General features: G+C 37.9%; 1 protein-coding gene across 1 annotated transcript in view; it reads right to left on the bottom strand.

The window, feature by feature from the left end:
• ZNF385B (zinc finger protein 385B) overlaps positions 1-19,082 on the bottom strand; it is an 84,861-nt gene that overhangs the window by 12,760 nt on the left and 53,019 nt on the right. The window lies entirely within an intron of this gene.

Here is a 19,082-nt window from a genome sequence, read left to right as displayed (position 1 = left end):
GTGGCCTCTCCCGTTATGGAGCACAGGCTCCAGACACGCAGGCCCAGCGGCCATGGCTCACGGCATGTGGGATCTTCCCAGATCAGGGCACAAACCCTGCCCTGCAGGCGGACTCTCAACCACTGTGCCACCAGGGAAGCCCTGTTCCTTTTTTATTGAGGTATAACTTATATACTGTAAGGTACATACATTTTAATGAATTTATACATATGTATACATTTGTGTAAACATAGATATAAAGAAGATATAAGATACTGATATATAAGATATAAAGATATAGAATGTTTCTACCACCCTAGAAGGCTCCATTGAACCCCCAATCAGTTGATACTCCCCCTCTTCTCAAAGATAACCACCATTCTTATCGCTATCAGTTTAGATCAGTTTTGCCTATTTTTGAACTTCATATAAATGGAATCACCCAGTATATATTATTTTATGCCTGGCTTCTTTCACACAACATTATGTCTATGAGATTCATCCATATTGTTGCACATAGAAGTTTGTATTTTTTCCTAATGGCTGGATAGTATACATGGTATGACTATGCCACAATTTATTTATCTACTTTACTATTGATGAGCATTTGAAAGGTTTCAGTTTTCAATTTTTGGCTATTTTGAGTAATGCTACTATAAATATTCTTATACATGTTTTTGGTAGACATAGATACTCATTTATGTTATCTATATCCATGTCTATATAGATATATATATCTTTAGTAGATTCTGAAGAGTTTTCCAAAATGGTAGTACTGATTTATATTTCTACCAGCAATGTGTGAGAATGCCAGTTGTTCCACATTTGCTCTAACAAATAGTATCAGTGTTTTCAGTCCTTTTGATTTTAGCAGTTCTGGTGGAGTTGTGGTGGTACCTTATTTTGGTTTTATTTTGTATTTCCCTAATGACTAATGATATGGAACACCTTTGCATATTTTTATAGGCTAATTGTATATCGTCTTTTGTGAAGTGTTTGGTCAAATTTTTCGCCCATTTTTTAAAAAGTAGATTCTCAGCTTTTTTCTTATTGATTTATAGGAATTCTTTATATAGTCCAAACAGGAGTCCTTTGTCAGATACATGTATTACAAATCATCTCCCAGGTAGTGGTATGCTTTTCTCTCTCAAAATGTAACTACAATTGTTCAAAAAGAAAAACAACCAGATTAAGTTACTTCCCACAGGTCATTGAATTACTAAATGGTAGAGCATGGATTCAAATACAGTCTTCTGAATCCTGAGCCAGTGCTTCTTATTTTTCTTCTGTTTTGAGGGAGTAGAGACTAAGAATGCTCAATCTCAGTAATACTTTCTTGAAGGCCTGACACTGTTGAATAAAGCTGAGTGGATGGTATTTACCTTTGTATATCTTTGTTAAATGATGCCATACAAAGCATAGCACATTATAGGCAAAACTTGCTGAGAACCAGACAAATAAATGTTTTAATACAGTTTCTTTAAGGTTGCAACTTTGCATGTAACCTAGGAAAGCAAAAGACAATAGCTTTTAAAGAAGGCATTTCAAGCAAAAATTTGCTTAGGTGTTTTTTCTTCTTTGAGTTCTCACTTCTTGGCTAATGTCCCAACAAAGAAGGTCTCTGATTTTCTATGTGAAGTAAAAATTTCCTTGCATTTTTGCTTTTGATAACACATGTCTTGACTTATCAAGCTGTACAAATTACAACTACTAATAGGTATCATTTTCTGCCACTGAGAAATGGCAAAGATTTAAAAATTATAAGCGAGGGGAAGATAAGATATAGCACCTGCTTGACAGGAGTGTAAAGCAGCATAACCATTCTGAGACATATGTGAAGTTCATACCATTTCACCAAGTAAGTCCCATCTAAGAATATATCATAAGTAAATAGCCATCTATCTCTGCAACAAATTTAATAATTATTGCATACCTGTGATGCGGTATACACTATTCTAGGCTCTGAAGTTAGAGGTGAAAATATATGTGTATAATATATACCAAATCTTTTTTTTTTTTTTTTTTTTTCTTTTTTGCGGTACGCGGGCCTCTCACCGCTGCGGCCCCTCCCATTGCGGAGCACGGGCTCCGGACGCGCAGGCTCAGCGGCCATGGCTCAAGAGCCTAGCCGCTCCGCGGCATGTGGGATCCTCCCGGACCGGGGCACGAACCCGCGTCCCCTGCATCGGCAGGCGGACTTTCAACCACTGCGCCACCAGGGAAGCCCTATACCAAATCTTTGACTCAATGAAATTAATTATCTAGGGGAAGGGCAGAAAAATATATATGTATATTTACACATATACACATATGCTTTTGTTATATATACATTTATAAAATATATGTTAAATATATATAAGCATGTATAAAACACGTTTATATTTTACATATTATATATAATCATATAAAATTAAATATAAAATATACATAGATGTATATATCATATATACATATATATGATATATATGTGTGATACATACATGTATACATATATATGATATATATGTGTGTAATACATACGTGTGTGTGTGTATATATATATATATATATATATATATATATAGTCTCATAGTATTAAGTGTGCTAAGAAGAAAAATAAAGCATGGCATGGTAATAGAGTCAGTTCAAGCCTGTCTGAAGAGGTAATATTTGACAGACACTTGAATGAAATAACAGGAATTCTGGGAAGAAGAGCATTCCAGGAAGAAAGCATAGCAAGTACGAAAACCTTGAAATGAAACAAGCAAGATCAAGGTGAGTGGGAAGAGGGTGAATGCAGGCTGTGCGGTGAAGGAGCTGACCAGGGCCGAGATCACATACGGTCTGGTAAAGCATGAGAGAAATTTGGATGTAATCTGTGATTTCTGAGCAGGAGAGAGAGGTGATGTGAGTCATGTTTTCATAAGATCATTTTGACTGCTATGTGGAGAAGAGCTTGTACAAGAATAAGCACATGGAGATGAGTTTGGAGCCTAATGTAGCTGTCCACAGGGAGCCGATGGTGGCTTGGACCAGGGTGGTACACTCAGGATATATCTGTGGGTAGAAACAACCAGACTTACCGACTGATTAGATGTGGGGTGTGAGGGAAAGAGAGGAGTCAAGGATTACTACCAAGGTTTTGCCATGAACACTTGGTGAATGGTGGTGGTATCATTCACTGAGATTAGAGATAATGGTATTTAGGATAGTAACCAAACTTCCTGGTCTCTCAGCCAGGAAAACTTGGCTATGCATAATTCCATTCCTGACTAATAAACCTCAAGCAAGTGACTTAAGTGATTGGTGCCTTCATCTGAAAATGTGCAAAATACTACCATTTTCTCCTCGGGCTCTAAGAACCAAGAAGATGGTAAAGGTGAGGCAAGGGCTTCAGGTGGATGACACAACGAAAGGTAATAGTTTGGGGGCCTAAGCTCAAGTGACTCACAGTTAATGCTAATGAGATCAAGGTCATGGGTTCTGTTCCATACTCAGGGGCTGTGGATATCTAAATCCATGTCTTTTGACTGAAAAAAAAATGTGTACCCGTCTTTACAAGTAAATCACCACAACTGGACAATCTGAGCTCACACCCCAGGCCCTAAAGCAATGATTATAATTTTTAATTTTTTAGGAGCAATATTATTCATTCATTTGTATATTATTTTTGTCATTATGGTTTTAAAAGACATAAATTTTGAATAGAGTTTTAATATGTGTATTTTGCTTTCAGTGAAAACGCAACAGGTTTTCTGTTTATTGTGTAGTCATCTACCATTTGTCAGAGAGTTTTCGAAAAACTATGAGCCTTGTTCACTGACACCTAACGTCTTTCCAAGATAAGCGTTCCAGAATATCAAAGGAGTTCCAAAACTTGAGAAAAGTGCTCAGGAAACCAAGGCTACAATTTCAAGAGAATCATACTTTGTGCTTTCTGAGGTCACTGAAGGATACTGCTTGTCAGTTTTTACAATAATTTTCCTTTTTATACTTAGTATTGTACTAAAAGGATTAGGCAACAGAGACATGCTGTGAAAGGACTGCTGGTCATATTCTTTCCTTTTTTTGCAAGCACCTTGTCTAGCATCTCATTATTATTTCAAAAAACAAAGCAATGCCCAGATTACTGCTCAACGCTCATTAAAGCAAGTTAGTTCACTTTGATATGGAATTCTGAAATCATTCTCTTCTGCTTTATCTTCCTACTTTCTCAGTAATGAGAAATTAATGGGTGTCAGTCAGAGGACCTACCTACCTTTTTTTAAAAAATCTACCATTATTATTATTTTTTTAGAGTCTTCGGTTGCTGCACCCAGGATCATTCCATTGAGGTGTGTGGGCTTCCCTCTAGTTGTGGCATGTGGGCTCTGTAGTTGTGGCACGTGGGCTCTAGAGCGCACAGGCTTAGTTGCCCAGCAGCACGTGGGATCTTAGTTCCCTGACCAGGGATCGAACCCACGTCCCCTGCATTGGAAGGCAGATTCTTAACCACTGGAACACCAGGGAAGTCCCCAGAGGACCTACTTTCTTAGTGTGGTCTTGCAAAGAATGAAGCTGAAAAGCCCATGGGGCTTTGCACCAGACAAAGAAACACTGCAAACCTGTGTGTATGTCAACTCGTGTGCTGCAGAAGACTTCTTAAGCCTTTGCCTCACTTGTCTCCTCCTTATCTACACTTTGACACAGTACAAGTGATAGAAACCACTAACTGATGACAGATATTTTAACGTTTAAGGTAGAATTCTACTAAGATAGGTAATGGATTTGCAGGGGGAAAATAAAGCAGCAGCACGTGAGCTGCAAGATGAATAAGCCAGTTTGGTACCTTGGAGTTCTTTGCAAAACAAAATGTAATTAGAGATGTACAGATGCTAGAGCATCATCGCTATATCAGTGTATGCACAAAGAAAGGAGGATTCATTTGTAGTCTAACAGGACTGCACCTGTTAAGTGAGTAGGAAGAAAAGAACTACATTGCAGATAATGTTCAGAATATTTTGCCTCCCTTTATTTATTAGATGTTTTCTTGGAAGGTGATGTGCAAAAATATCTTGGAAAATTTAGTAATAATTTGAAGGCACCATTTAAAAGATGTTTTTGAAAGCAGAGCTCTTTTGGTAATGCAATAACCACACACACTTATTTTTAAATTCTGTAAACTTACAGATTAGATTTGCTTAATTAGAAACATATACAGTGAAAAAGTTATATACCTGGAGAACAGGTCAATAAATCAGACAAGTGGGAAAACAGTGATAGTATAAGGGAAATATACAAAGGCAGCTTCCCCATGGAAGCTTTACCCTTTTTCTTAAGTCTGCTATTAATACTGCAAATCTCTCATGAGCAAATGTCTGGTCTCCTATTTCTGAGAGAAATGGGGAAGCTCGATGAGTTTACCACTGATGTTACAGTTTCTTCCCTCTGTACCTACTTTGTTTGCATCTCTGAGGAAAAGGTATCTACTTCCACCTGGACTCTCTATCTTTTAAATCTTGTCTATCCTTCCTATAGCTCTACTTTGTTTCTACAGGGTCCTTTCTGTTTACAAAATGCTAAAACTTGCATGTTCCAAAGTCATTCCCTAACTTGGTTCACTCCTGGAACTTTCCATTTGCCTTCTCATTGGTGCTGAATTTGAAGTGGTCCTGTGAGGTGGCCCTTTCCACTTCCTCTCTTCTTGTCCATCCTTACCCTCCTGCAAAAGCCAGGGGTCTCCCTTCAGTCTTCTCTTGCACTGGGCACAAGTTCCTTCCTGAAATGCTCTCCCCACTTGATGTCCACAACTCTGCCCTTCCCTGGTTCTCCTTCAGCCTCAAGAACAGCTCATTCCAGGACCTGTTCAACAACTCCTATTCTTCTGTCTGCCCCTAAGTGTTGGCATTCCTCAAGGTCACTTCTTGTCCTCTTCTTGAGCATTATGTGATCTAATTCACTGCAATGACTTCCTCTACTACATTGACATAGATTCCGAAATCGACAGGTGAAATCTCTACCTTCCTCACAGACTCAAGACCCCCCTTTCCCTAACAGTCTGTGGGACATCTGTTTCTAGATATTTCCTGGGTATTTCAAACTCAACGTGCCTGATACTGAATGGATGAGCTGCTCCAGCAGCACCCGTCCAAGCAGTCCCCATATCAATTGATGACATTACAGTTGTGTATTAGAATTGGCAGCAAAGACTCTTGAATTCTTCCCTCTTTTCTTCTACCCTCCTTCTACATTTAATGAATGACCAAAGTTTATTGATACTATCTTCTAAATACCTCTTCTATCAGTCTTATTCACATGTTCATCCAGCAGACATTTATTCAGCATCTACCATGTGCCCACTGCCTCACTTTGGGCCCTCATTTATTCTCCCTGGATTATCATAAAACTTCTTTATAGGTCTTGTTACTTCTAGTCTACTCTCCAAGTCTTTCCCCCTCCTTCCCTGCTCTATGTTCTCCATAATCCTTTTCATATAATTATATTTTGATCTTACATTAACTATAATTTTTTCACACTTTCACACATTTTATCCTGGTAATTTATTACCAGGATAGAGATATTCTTGCATCCTAGAAAAATATCTTAATTCAGTTTGGGGCCCAGTATACAGAAAACCATAGGTGGGCAATAAATTTGTTGAAATAAGGAATGTTCAATTCATTGCAGTGCTTTCTAGCCTTATAAGTAAAAATACTAGAAAAATTCACTGTTAATAGCTGAATCATAACTAGTAAAATGAATATAGATAGAACAGATAGATAAATACATTTCATCTGTTGATTATGTAAAATACTTGTATTATTGTTTCCAAAGATTATATATATATATATACATACATATATATATATATATATATGCAAGCAATCAATATTTAATGTCTTTTGAGGTTGAAACAATTCTCTTAAGAATGACATCTCCTTGAAGTGTACTAGGACAGAGGCATAACAACAAACACATTCCTTTTTGCCAGGTCCACTATTTTGAGGTTTGATAAAATGAACAAATCTATGGATTTCATTATCTCCTTTACTAAGAATCCTATACAAACTTACATATAAATATTAAGCATGTACCTTTGCCAGAAAATCTAAAGTATATGTGAAAACACAAATATCACAAAAGTATAGCCAGTCCTCTTTGCAACTTAACTGATGTCCTGGTCTCTGGCAATGTTTCTCATGGGTTTTATGTTTGGAAACTCATCAGAGGTTTGTAGCCCAACAACCCACCTGACCAATGTTGTAAGCAGTCAGTAACAAATTACATGTACTATATTCATCTGAGTTCTCAACAATTACACAATCGATATAGTTATGCAATAATGTTCTTCAAGAAATTCCAAGTACTATGTCTTGTGGTATTATTTAATTTTCCCCACCCTTTAGATAACAGATGTCCATCACTGAAGGTGTCATTATGCAGGCTTTGGACCTTAGTGATGATACCACTCATGACCAACCCAAATCCCCAAGGCACATAACCTTTAGCAGGTGGCCTGAGACTGACCCAGTACACTGGAAGTCCTTTAGTCACCCATTTAGGCTTCCTCCAACTAGATGTCTCATTTAGACTTGATGTAACCCCAAGCGTTACCCACATAGTATAGTATTGCCTGACTTATCTCACAACACCTGCTATTTAGCTCACTTGCTTTGATAGTCACAGGACTTCTTGTTGGAAAATGTTTGATCTCAATGCCCCACTTGAGGGTGAATTGCTGGACCACTTTGGAAATGGAAAAAATTCTCTGTATGGCTTATGCCATTTTGCAGGTGTGGAAAACAAAGCAAAGGACTTGCATGACAATCCCAGAAACATCAAGAAGTCAAGGACTGACATGGAAATTAAAGCTACTCTTTGAAATTCTCAGAGCACTAAAATATTATACATTGGGCCAGTTTGATGCTGGTGGGCCCTTCCCATCCAATGCCATGTTACCATGCCTCTAGCCAAATTCCAGAAACCCTGTCTCTGCAAGCATGGTTTATCACCATGAAGCTTGCTAATTCCTAATTAACTATGTTGATGTCTAATTTTCATATCTTGGCCTTCAGACTACTCCTGGAAGCAGGGGAAATTATCTCTAAATGAAAGTGACTCTACTGAATCAGAATCTGTATGCCCTTACGTGAAAAAAACAAAAAAGCTTATTTATTTTAAGTAACTTAGGACCCATGAAAGTCAGGTGACTAATTCCGTAAGTTCAAAACAGGTCCTGTGCTATAATTTTCTGCCAGTCTCAATCCTGACCTAGGGTATCCCTGCCCTTTCCATATGAAAGCCTAAGTCAATCAGATTCTCGCCATTGGGCTACACCCTGCAGTGATTTTGTAGCCCAGTGAAATGACAGTCATTGCCCTCCTTGTCTGAGTACCACATGACAACTGCCCCACTGTCCCTGGTGCCACTTTGTTGGAGAGCAGAAGCTGCCAGTCTCACACTCAGATAAAACAGTGGCATCTCCAAATATCTCCATGTTGGAAACTGGCAGCCTACACTCTGTATCAGTGAGCTGGCACTGACATTAGTGAACTTGTCACTTCTAAGCAAGCACAAAAGAGGGCTTGTTTGCTAGAGCTTGAATCTAACGAACAGCTTTCTCCTATTTTGTATAGTTTTCCAGCCATTTGACTTGTACAATAGAGAAATCATATTTCAACTTCTTCAGGTTGAAAAATTGCCCCTTTTCTGATTTGTCACCAAGAGATGAGAAACAGTTATTTCTGAGGCAGCTTTATTATGGAAAATAGAATAAGTAACTCATGTCTCTCAAATCAAATCCCTCAGGGAGTAGGTCCAGTAGCGATTCAAAAGCCAGGAATAAGGTTAAAAACTAATTTTCTAGGTGGAATGAGGAGCAGGTTCTTTTTCTTCTAAACTAATGGCCCTTCACAGAGGAAACATTCACAAGGTACAAGGGAAACATGTGAATTCTACTCCTCCCACCTTCTTCCTCTCTAGATGCAGACTTAAGGGTTTAGCTTTGATGCTCCAGGCAGGGTGACGCTCACACTGTCAATGGAAAGGTCAGCCTGAGAGGTATGGAGGAAACTGAGTCTCTCATCTAAAAAAATATATCTTTATCTAATAGAGAAAATATTTAAAAATTACTGTCAGCCAACAAGTTTATTGCCTCAGGCTGCTTCCAGGGAGATAGGGAGATGGGCTTTTACTCTTTATGGACCTAACTGGGTACTGCCTGCCCTATTGACACTATGCAGACATTCAGCAGCTGGACTGCTCAGGTGTAAGAAAACTACTAACCCTTTAAAAATATATTGCTAAAAGGCAATCATACTTTTACATTTTGAATCTAGCATTTGTACTTAAATTCAACATGCTGCTTTACTGCAAAGTTGTCAAAGCCAGCTTTATATTTAAGACCTATAGGTTGCAGGAGAAAGTCTGTTGACCACAGAAAGTCTCCTTTAAAAAGTGAGATTAATTCAAGAGGCCTGGGCCTCCAAAGGGGTTTGCCTGGGTTGTCTCATCATACGAGGTCCCTTAGGGATACTGAAACGTGGGGACTTATGACTGTGACCATGAGAAAATTGAACAAGAAAGAGACATGACATTGTATTGCAGACTGTGAGCCTCCCAACTATAATACAAAACAAATGGCTACGAGTTTCTTTCCCATCCTACCTGTGCCCCAAGGTATATAAACCTCATCAAGTCATTAGAAGAAGCTATTATGCAAGTAACATAGTCTATGGAGAACAGAGGAAAAAAAAACCCATTATCCTCTCATACTAAACAGGAGTTTTTAACCTGGGGTCTGTGGACTTCCAAGGGGTCCATGAGTTCACAGGATCCATGAACTTGGATGATAAAAAATATAAATATTTTCATTTATCTCTTATCGAAATGCATCATATCCCTTCAATTATAAATGAAGGCAACAAACTACAGCAGTCTTGGTAGTACATTTAACTTTGTCACCCATAGAAGTCAGATATTTTTGTCAGATATTACAGTTGTTATAGAAAGGTTAAAATACTGTTTATGTTTGTCAACACTTCAAAATTATGGCAGATATTAGACCTGTTAGATCTTATTAAATGCATTATTGCTATATTACCAGATCATAACGAAGACTGAGAACTGGTTGGAATTCTTTGTAAAACTATAAATTTCATTTTACAGATGTAAAAACACCATTCAGAGAATAGGCTTCACTAGTCAGCCACAGGAATACGTGGCACAAAAAGATGTTAAGAATCTCTGTGTTTATACCCATCACTTCATTCTGCCTTCATTTCTGTCCCCAGCCATCCTTTCAACCACTTCCTTACCAACATCCTAAATTCCTTTTCTTGTCCCCAAGTGTCATTTCATTGGTTCAGGTGTTTAAACAGGGCAGTCTTTCACAGCTCAAGTTATGGGGTACTGGTCCTTCTGACGAGAATCCTCTTCCCCTCCACCCCTAAACCAGAGCCTTTGTTTGCCTGGCGAACATCTTCTTTCCCACTAGGTAGAGAGAGCTTAAATCCCCTGCTTAAGCCTTCCCTTCATTCCCAGACTAGGTCAGCGTCCCCTTCTTTTCATCAACCTTGTCATCATTTGTTCAGTATTACCCTTCCAGACAATATGCTCTCATGAGGGCAAAGCCCAAGTCTGCCTGGTTCACTATCATACACCCAGTGCCTAGCATGAGGGGGCTATCAAGCCCCTATCCAGAGGGGGCTCAATAAATATGTACAAATACATGTACCAACAAACCATTTTGTAACTTTTGATTTAATATATTTTGTAACTTTTTGATTTAACGTATTACACTCTTGTTTCATGTTGTTCCTTTTATTTACTTTAAAGCTGCATAATATTCTATTGGGTATAAGTACTTTAGTTAAATAATTTCCCTAGTATCGATCATCTTGTTTTCAGTTTTCACTAATACAAATAATGTTGTGATGAGTGTCTTCATGTATATCATTTTATTTTTCTTGCTTTGTATTTAGGATTATTTCCTTGATGTAAACTACAGGAAGAGGAATTAATTGGTCTAATGGAATGAACATTTTTATGGTTCTTGATTTATTCTATGATGTTGTTTTCCAAAAGGGTTCTCATTTAAAATGCCATAAATAATACGGCATGTAACTGTTGCATGGCATGAAATGATCGTAGATTCAAAAGGAAAGAGTCTGGAAATTTCTTTGAATAAATGGTTGCTTTTTATGGCTACTATTTACTGAGTGTCTATTACGTGATAGGCAGTGAGCCAGGAACATTTATTAGTTCATCAGTCCTGACAACAATGGGAGAGTAGATATCAGCTCTCCCATTTTATAGATGGGGAAATAGAAGGTCAGCAAACGTTACTTGGTCAAGGTTATATGGTCAGTGAGAGGTGGAGTGAATCAAGCTCATGCTCTTTCTGCTATGCTATACATGCAAAGTAGGTAAGTGCTCTCAAAACTCCTACCTTAGTTAATACATCTTTATCCAAAGCCACTCAAAACCTGACTTTTTAAAAAATAAAACAGTTGTAAAATAGGATGGGGAAAGAAATAACACACCTTTCTGAGATGTCAGACTTCTGGAAGTGTCATCTAGTGAAAAAGAATCTCAAACAGTTTTCAAAAAGCATGTGCAGTAAAGCCCATGAACCTTCATCTAAAGGCAGCATATCATGGTAGTGAATTCGAGGGATCGCCTGGGTGAGACCTTGAAACTACTTTTCATCTGAAGGACTCTGAGCCATTATTTCCCCTCTCTAGGTCTCACTTTCTAGTATCCATCAAAGGATTGTTATAATTAAATAAGATAGTCTATATAAAATGTTTAGCACAGTGGTATCAAGCACATAATGATACACGTTAATTATTAGTAGTACTGCTGTTAAAGTTATTTTTTGCATATAAGTCTAATAAGCTTGGATCTGGTTTTCTAGAATATACTATATTAGGTACGGCATAACGAAAGATGATGATAGCTGACTACCACAAGGGGCAGTTGTCACCTCTCACTGAAATCAGCAAGAAGGGACAGCTGAAATAAGACCCCACAGGAGGACCAAAAACAAACAGGCAAACTGTAAGAATATCAATAATAGTTGCTTTAATTATGCTTTATACTTTGCAAAGCTCTTTCACAATCATTTCATTTGATTCATGCAACACTGCTGTTTTGTAGGGATAGCATTCCCACTTTACAAATAGGAAAAGAGAGGCTCAGAGAATTTAAGGTCTTTTCTAGAATCATAGCTAGTCAAAAGAGCAAAGAGTACCACTGTCTATAGATCTGCTGTCCAATATGCTAGCCATGCGTGGCTACTTAAATTAAATAAAATTAAATATTCAGTTCCTCAGGAGCATAAACCACAATTCAAGTGCTGAATAGCTACGTGTGGCTCAGGGCACTCATGTTGGACAACCGAGATTATAGACCATTTCCTTCACCACAGAATGTTTTACTGGGTTTTGCTGGTCTATAGAAATGAGAGCACCAAACCGTTACTGCATAAGGATATGCCCGGTGTCCATGACAGTGAACCTGATTCTCAGAGAAAGACGTCAGGGAAGAGGAAAATACTTTAGAAATGTTTCTATGAAAAACACTTTAAGCCTTATATTATAGAATTAAATTTGTGTGGCATTAGGCTATAAGCATCATCAGAATTGGGCCCAGCATCCCCAAAAGTGCCGAGTGCCAATGCTCTGCACAAAGAATCTACAAATATCTACTGAGTAGTTCTATTTCTTCATCTACTCATTTCAGAAAAATTACATCAATGTAAGAGAATTCTTCCTGAAGCAAATAAGTTGAACGTCATAAAAATGTAAGCAATAACCTTTGTTAAAATCTCAAGGGCAGTTATGGTTGTGCGTTTATAAAATTATTCAGTGTACATACGAAGTCCTTTTATATTCCAATATCTATCTGATGCAGAAAGGCTGTAAATAAACGTAATCAAAAGAGATGAATACCAGTGAAATATGTTTGAAGATGAGAAAAGTTTTCAACAGCGATATAAGCCTTTAAAGGAGATATCCAAGGTTTTGCTTTTTAGAATGGTTTATAACATATCCCTCGTAAATCATAAGTTAATAGATTTACTGAGGAGTCAATCACAAGTCAGTCTCAACTTATGGTTCACCTTCTTCGAGCAACACTAGGAAACAGCTTTCAGAAGTGAAGAACCTGACAATGAATGCTCAGTATTACTTCAAAGCACTATAAAATGCTCAAAAGTTTCAGAAGTTACTTTCCAGAGGATGACAAACACTTAACTACCTAAGAATCTTCAGCCTTGCCTGGCAGGATGGTGCTGTCAGATTCAAGGTGCATGGACAAAGCTGGAGGCAGTTTCATTTTTTAAATTGACTTTGAAAGTCTTAATGATATATGGATATTTCATGGAAATATGAGCCTTAGTATAATGGTCTGTTCTCTTTAGACAGATGGAGCTCGATTTACGTTCTACATGATTGTATCCCGGAATTTCAGACTTAAAATGTTTGTCATAATATAGTTAATCTATTATTTTTATGAGGGATACGAAGTCTTGGCCTCCTGTATTTGGATAGATGTATGCCAAATTTATGGTGGCGCTGGTCTATAAATGACAGATGCTGCCAAAGCAGAAAACTATCATTTTCTTCTACTCAACAGCACAAGGTCCTGTTGCTAGAGACAGAAATGGGGGAAAGAGGCATTTACAAAGACCTTGCTGGCTAATCAATGGAGTCCTGCAGCAGTCGGTGGAAATGAGAAGTTGTCATTTGGGAAACTTGGCCCCGTTTGTAACAACACATAAAAACTGTGAAACATACAGGGAAACCCATAAACATGACAAGGCGAGGGTCTCCATTCGTATCTTTGGCAGAAAGCCTCTTTGACAAAATTGAAAAATGTACTTTCATAACGTAACAGGATGACCATAAAAAGTTGAACTGCAGCCTTTCCAGGCAAATCACACTGATGTACTAGTTGATACTGCTCTCGGTTCACACCTGAGGAACTGCCACCACGCAAAAGCACATTATGCTGAAAACTAAAATGAGTTTTGAGGTATCCTCACTTCTTTCCTTCCTTCTTAAGTCTTTTCTGATACTGTCATCTCTGGCTCCATGGTATAGTCACGGGTGTGGGATAAACAAAACAATGTCCCTGTGCCCAGTGAAAATCTTTTAGATGGGATGATTCAAAATGCTACCGAAAATGCGGACAGCATTCAGGCTAGTCTACTGGACCCTTTAGGAGGCAGTTCAAGGCTCTGCTATACTGGTGATGCCCTTGCTCACTGCTGACCTCCAGCTCAGTGAGTGTGTTTGGCTCTAGTCACATAAAGTCTACAGCTGTCAAGCTGGAGCTTTAAGAACACTTGTCATTTACCTGAAATGAGTGTTTTCATTCAAACTTGGCCTTGAAAAGATCTGTAACTTCTAAAGCTTTGTTCTCTTACAGTTAAATGATGCAGACAACACACTGCACAGAAACTAAGGATTATCAATAAAACAAAGCCTCAATGACCCTGTCACTGCTATAGCTCCTACTGAAAAATATCAACAGTCAGAAAACAATTTAAAAGTAATACATAGTCCTACTCATTAATTCTTTAAAAAAGTGGGTTAGTGGTTTCTGACTTTTCCCATTGGGATACTGTACTTGAATTTACTCTTCTGAGTCAGAGAAGCTTAGAAGTAAGGGGAACAGTGGAATATTCATGGAACAAGAAGCCCTGAGTTCCTGCTGTGACTCTACTGGGATATGAGTGTGCAAGCCATTTAAAGCCTCACACAAGCCATTTAATCTTTCTAAGACCCAGGTTCTTCACTGTTACCACATTTTTGGGAGCAGCTTGAAGGTGGCGATTCTATATTATTTTTCTTTTGGAATCTCTTGAGGGCAAGAACATGTCTTTCTGTTCATTGTTGCATGCTTGAAATGGCCAATGTTACAGATGTACTATACTACTTAGTATAGATAATAAATATTTGTTAAATGAATAAATGGATACAGAGTTTGTTGTGTGCATATGTGAAAGAGGGATGCTAGTATCAGCCTTACCAGCCACAGGGTTGTTGAGGGGGTCATACGAAAACATTTATGTGACTGGATTTTATCAACTGAACAAATTCAAGGTGTTCCTCTTGTTATATTTTAAGCAGAACATGCTGGTTCCATCACCTTTGCTCTTAATTGCATTTATAAATGTATCTATAGCATTTTGAATCGTTCCATCTGCTTTCGTCTTTTTACACAGCAACTGATTAAAAGCTGTTTAGCTCTAAATGGCTTTATATACTTTGAGCTACAAATGTATTTTCCCCATCTTGATATCTAATTAATTAAAAAAAATCTTGGGCTAAAGACTAGACATATGGATGATTAGGTCGACGATCACAATATTTTTTACCATTAGGTTGATTATCAAAATATTTTATTATTTTCAAGAAATAAGGTCTTCCAAAGGCTCTGTTTTTTGTTTGTTTGTTTGTTTTGTTTTGAGCTTCTTATGAGTGGTTAAGTGCTGTCACAAAGAGCATTCAACTTGATGTATGGGGCATATTATCACAGGGAAGTGTTGTGTCATATGGCATTATGACACTTGAACTCTAGGGAGAAATTTGGGCACAGTGTCTGGCCAATATGTTCTAGCCATCTTCCTGAAGCTGCCTAATGCTTGCTGTGTCTTGATCCCATTTCTCCCAAAGCACCTTTTTCCTCCTTTCTACCAAGTTTTGAACTCCCACTGATGCATCATTAAAAGCTGGGATAGATCCTAGGAGACCAGAAAGCTATTTCTTTGGATTTTACGTTTAATTCTACTCCAACTTCTAAAAAGTGAATAGGACAGCTATCCTGCCTGAAATAAAACATATTTAATTTTCTTTCAATCATGTGGTCAGAGCGTCTTATAATAAATGAAATTCCTGTTACTGTAGTTTAAACTCATTTTGTTTACTGACTTGAGAGGAAAAAAAAGGAAAGCTTTCCATTATACCCTTAACTTTTTATATCTGATAGCTCCATTATAGCAAATTTCTTTGTATTGCACAGATCCAGTTACAACATGATCTAAATTATGTCTCCAAATGCATCATAAAAAAGTGGTTGTCCCAGTTGCTAAAATAGGAGGTAAAAAGGCTTTTCTATCAATAGCTCTTGGAAGATTGTTAGGCCACTTCTTAGAATAAATAATCTGTGCTCTCAAGGAGCAAAGCGAGGTCATCTGTGGCTCGCATGCTCCTTGTCAGATACTCTGAAATCACACTCTTCCTTGACTGATGTTCAGTGCATCCCAGGATGCTGCACTCCCAGAAGCCCCCTCCCTTAACATCTGGCTATTTCCTGTTCCTCAGGATTTGCCCTCATTGAACAATACTCTTGCTAAGTTACTGATGCTAAAGAATGAGAATGGAAATTGAATTAGTCAATCCTATGGATGTTGTGAATGCCTGGATTTTGAAATCTGGTAGCTGAGACATCAAGTTACTAACATTTACTTTTCACTCAACTATCTCAAAATCACATAGATATTGCTTAAGCCCACTTGATAGAACACTTCATTCAGAAGAAAAAGACCAGTGCTAGGGAATTTCAGTCTCTTAAGAACTGTCAATCAACCATGGCTTTTCACTGTGACTATTACTCTAATTTTTGGCTGACTCCTTAGAGGCAGTGTTGTCTGAAGTAAAACACTTCAGTTAATTAAGTACCACAGTTCTTCCTCTTCCCTCCCGCTTCCCTCTACATCCCACCTAGACTGTTTATGAAGGACTGGTCTTCGTGTCTCCTAACTTCTAAAACGGGGTTTTAAAGGAAATCAAAACAAGTTACCAAAAACTTTTATGACTCTGACAAAGCTGTGGGAGCTTTTTAAGGATTTAGAAATAGGTGGTTAACAACTGGTTATGTATTACATTGTTTAGACCAGATTTCCCATCTGGGCAAAACTTCTAATTTTCTAACTTGAAAATTCTACAAAACACGTGTGAAAAAAAAAAAAGAAGAAAGAAAAAAACACATGTGAATTCTTGCTTAAAAGCTGACATTCAGTTGAAAGTGACAAAAAACCATGTATCTATTTAGCAAATACGACCCACTTTGTTTTTAAATAGTGCCATCTTTCAACAGCTTTGGTATTGCTTTTATAGATATAACAGGACGAACTAAATATTTCATTAGTATTAATATTTAAAATATGGAGAAACAAAAAAGTAATTTGAATGACCTAACCAATGTATTGCCAAATAATTTATATAGATTTGAGTAAGGAAACATGGAAAAATGAGGTAACCCCAACTACAGGTAGTTTGCATTACTTCTAGTCCAAGTATGGACAGGGACATGGTGACTGAGGTCAATACTGTTAGACCATAGGTACTTTGCGGGGTAGATAGGGAAGTGTCAGAGGAAGCAGAGGACGCTGGATTAAAGACCATCACATAGCTACTGGGAAAGAGACTCTGCGGTTGAGATTTGTTTTCCTCTCTCCCCACTCTCATCTCCTAGGGTTCTTCTAGATCTCAGTTCTCTTTCCTTGTTTATACCACTGCTGTACTTGACCCTGGTGTGTTTCTATTGCCCGCTAGCCAAACACAATTGTTTGTAAAGTCTCTTTCACTTGAGCATTCACTAGCATTTGAGAGTCAGAATAAAAGTCTTGAGTCATTGAACTTTATTTTAACATGCTCATTGGGCATCTTGTAGATTTAAGGTATGTTGTGATTCCGACCCAGCCCCTTTATTTGGATTTTCTATTTCTATACTGCTCTTTTCTTGGGTCTACTCGCTAATTGTTGACTTTTTTCTCTTCCTTTCCTCTTCTTCTACACCTTTCCCTCTCCCTTTAATTATCTTCTGTTTGTTCATTGATTCTTCTCTCATTGAGCCTTTTCTATTTCCATTTTTAACACTTTTTTCCCTCATTAATTTTAATTTCATCTACTATGCCTAGAGCAAACCCAATCTGCAAATAATAGTCATATATATTATAATATAACTTAATGGGAGCATTGAGCACACGCAATAGCAATGCAGGAATGCTTACAGTACCTTCCCACTGTGCTATTAGCTCGAGACACAAAATAAGCTGAAAGAATGGAGTGACACTAACCTCCACTGTTTTATCATTTTGCTTATAAGTACTTCTGTTGGTAAAGAGCATAATTCAGGTAATAAAACCTGACAGAGTATTATTTCATAGAGGCAACAATATCCTGCAGAAAATGAAACTAGGCAGGAAGTCAGGAGGTGATGGCTCCTGTTCTTCCAAATGCTGGGTAACCTTGAGCAAATAACGGCTGCAATGTGGACCTCGCCTTGGTTTGCTACTTTATAAACTGGAGATAACATTTGACCCTAATATCTGATAGATCTGGGTTAAAGATTAATTTGCTAATATACGTAAAAAGGCTTTGTTCTTTAGAAGGGGAAAAGTGCAATGTAATAATTCAGTATTTATTATCTGTTCATCAGATAACATGATTTAGTGATGCTATCGCACAAAGAACAAAAGCCTTTATCACCAAATTTGGGTCAGCTCACTCACTCTAGGCTGCAGAGCCTTGGGAACCAGCATCTGTGGGACCTCATCAATAGTAGTCACTTCTTACATAGTCTCTCTTTGTCTAACCAGGCTTTTCTGAATCTTCCTCTTACAAATGGATTTGTGCTTCTCCGAAGGCCCTGGGAAACCACAGGAAAGCGTTCTTAAGTCTACAATGACTTGGAAAGCAGAAGAGAATAAGACAAGAAGTGTGTGTCTTTGTGTTTCCAACAACAGAAAGGTCCCTAAGGAGAGAATCAAACATAAGAAAAAGGGATCTATTCTCTTAGTTTCCCTTACTAGGCACTGTTCCTCAGTTAGTCACTGCAACAAGGTGACTTACCCATCTTGGGTCCTGATGGGCGGATGTGAATGTGTGAAAGCCTATTAAACACCCAATTTCATGGCATACCTGCTGGAAAAATAAATTTTTTCTCTTCTCCCTGAATCATTCAGTTTGAACCTACTCAGAAAACCTGCTGATTCACTGGAACTATGAAATACTCTGCTTAAGAGGCACTTCCACTAGTAGCCCATTTCCAATTTATAAAGTTCTTCTGTTAGTCAGATCATAACCGTGAAAAGTTCCTTTAAAATCTTTTGAGTTCATTTGTAACTCTGAGGA

This window comes from Delphinapterus leucas, chromosome 8 (assembly GCF_059928025.1).
Source record: "Delphinapterus leucas isolate spDelLeu-1000000601 "Yukka" chromosome 8, BTC_Dleu_Yukka2, whole genome shotgun sequence".
Lineage (NCBI taxonomy): Eukaryota > Metazoa > Chordata > Mammalia > Artiodactyla > Monodontidae > Delphinapterus > Delphinapterus leucas.
The sequence above is the reverse complement of the archived record's forward strand: the minus strand, read 5'-3'. Positions and strand labels throughout refer to the sequence as shown.